This window comes from Leptidea sinapis, chromosome 37 (assembly GCF_905404315.1).
Source record: "Leptidea sinapis chromosome 37, ilLepSina1.1, whole genome shotgun sequence".
Classification (NCBI taxonomy): Eukaryota; Metazoa; Arthropoda; class Insecta; order Lepidoptera; family Pieridae; genus Leptidea; species Leptidea sinapis.
The window spans coordinates 7,980,001-7,982,209 of NC_066301.1; the positions used below are offsets into that span (position 1 = coordinate 7,980,001).

At 32.8% G+C, this 2,209-nt stretch overlaps 1 long non-coding RNA gene across 1 annotated transcript in view; it reads right to left on the reverse strand.

Moving 5' to 3' along the window:
- The window catches only part of LOC126975796 (uncharacterized), a 39,551-nt gene extending 37,659 nt beyond the window's left edge, over nt 1-1,892 (reverse strand). Inside the window, exon 1 of the long non-coding RNA XR_007731794.1 lies at nt 1,841-1,892. This is a non-coding gene — a long non-coding RNA (uncharacterized LOC126975796). The remainder of the gene's footprint in view (nt 1-1,840) is intronic.
- Between the last annotated feature and the right edge of the window lie 317 nt (nt 1,893-2,209).

Sequence of the window (2,209 nt, forward strand, 5' to 3'; positions counted from 1 at the left end):
GCTGAAGGAAGTACTTAGTCCCAACACGGACTGGTAAAAAAATATGGACTCCGTGTCACCTTACATAACAGTGTTGCAACAAAACAAGCCGATTAACGTGTAAATACATAGCCCCACGTACACACTTACACTACTACAGGCCGATACGCGGCCATTATGAGACTTGTTATCGTCTGTGACAACTGACAGATCAGTTTGCGTCTCAATAAAATATTTTAAAAATACCGTCGTGCGTTGTGAAAAAGTGTAAAAACGATACTATAAAAGTATTAGTGGCCATATATGATTATTTAGAGGAGAAAAAATTGTGTAACTAGTATCCCCCGTAACCGCATACACACTAGCATAGCGGTGCTTCACTTGCATTTAATATCACGGCCCGGAGTCCTTCTTTTTTAACTCGTCCGTGTGTCCCAAATGTCTATTGGTTTGTTATTCGAGCGAAGGGCCAGCTGAATTGTTTCCCAAAGAGAGTCGTTAAATCGTTCGACTTAGCCATATTCTCTTGACTGATATTGCATTGTCCTGATATAAGCGATCCCTCTTAAGCTCTAAAATTTTGATTTCACTAGACACAAAAGAGGCCCCAAGATCTGAGTGGAGGTAATAAAATATATTCTGAGGTCTGAGACATATATTTCCGAATGAGAGGTATAATTTAACAGTTAATAAGTGAGTTTAAAAGTTGTTTTTTGAATAAAATATATGAATTTGATTAAAAGTTATTTATGCATATTGGAGTGCAAATGGTTCAGGAATCAAAAAACGGATATTCAAGATATTCAAAATCTTACTTAGCGACGAAAAATACATAAATTACATTAAGTAGTGCAATAGAAGCAGCGCAATGGCTATTCCTATAGTCCATATTTCCTGCCTCTCTTGCCTGAATTTGGAACTTCATCTTTCATTTGGCTCTGGTAACCTTTATCCATTTGTTCTGGTGGTATATCTTCTTGTTTCATATCTGAACTTTCCCAGTCTTGTTGTAAACTCTAAAAAGCAAAAAACTGGTGAGCAGTGAATACTATTTTTTACTTACGAAGTAAAAATAAATACTTTAAATTAAATATTCACGTCTAGTTAACATTATCAGTTAAGTGAAAATACTATTGCTGTATATAAGAAAAAAATAAAAAATACGGGTCGCACTCCGGAAGTGCCGGCAGAAGTGAAAACTTGAACATTATTAACCTTGTGCATTTTTTAATATTTTGGAATGGTACGTCCCATATTTTAATTATAACTGAAATCACCATGGCAACCATTGTGTATTGGGATCCGATGAACTGGGTTCAAACAAAAATATTGCATACGCGAAAGGGATAGCAAATATTGTAATGTATCTCGCTTACTCTCAATACATTGGTATTGTAAGCGAGATAATTTATGTGTTTCTGTCACATTATAATTGTTATTTTAGTGATGCATCTATTGTTGATCTTCTATCGCCGCTACCATATTCATGTTCTTCTGGTGTCTATGTAGTACCTAATACTTCGTGCGAATGATGTCAGAATAAATTAAGGTATACTCGCGTCATACATAAGACAATCTCTTCTTCAACTTTGATTGCCTGGTACCAATTCTTATTTATCTAGACGCGTTCGCGGTCTAGCTGCGCTATAGCTGCGTCTCGTAACGGTGGCGCGAGTCCAGAGATTTTATCTCATCTATAATATATATGCGTACCGCGCTAAAAGAAGTTATCAATTCAAAAATAAAACTTTTGTACTGTAAAATATTTGAAATAAAGAAAGATTTTTCCATTCTAAAATAAAGTATCTTAGCGATTTATTAAAAAAATGCGAAACTTTATTAAGAATAGAATTCAACTTACATTTTCCACAACCATTGTAATAGGTAATGCAATGAAAATATATTTAATCATTTTGTATTTTGCGAATGGTTTTTATATCTGACGATTAACTGGAAGTTCACAAATATAATGCTTGAATGTTTTGAGAATCCGCCTTTTATACTATTTTGTGGTTATTTTTTTAATTATTTCGAAACAATTTTCTCAATTCTAGATATTTAATTATAATTATATTATTAATTGAATTGTAAGTCCCACTTAAAAGAGTAGATTTCACATAATATTTTCTATATTTCTTGTGTATTGGTTTTTATTAATATTATTATTTTTGTTTAAATATATGTTTTTGTTTGTAATAAGTAAATGAGCTTAAAAATTATTTGACCGGTT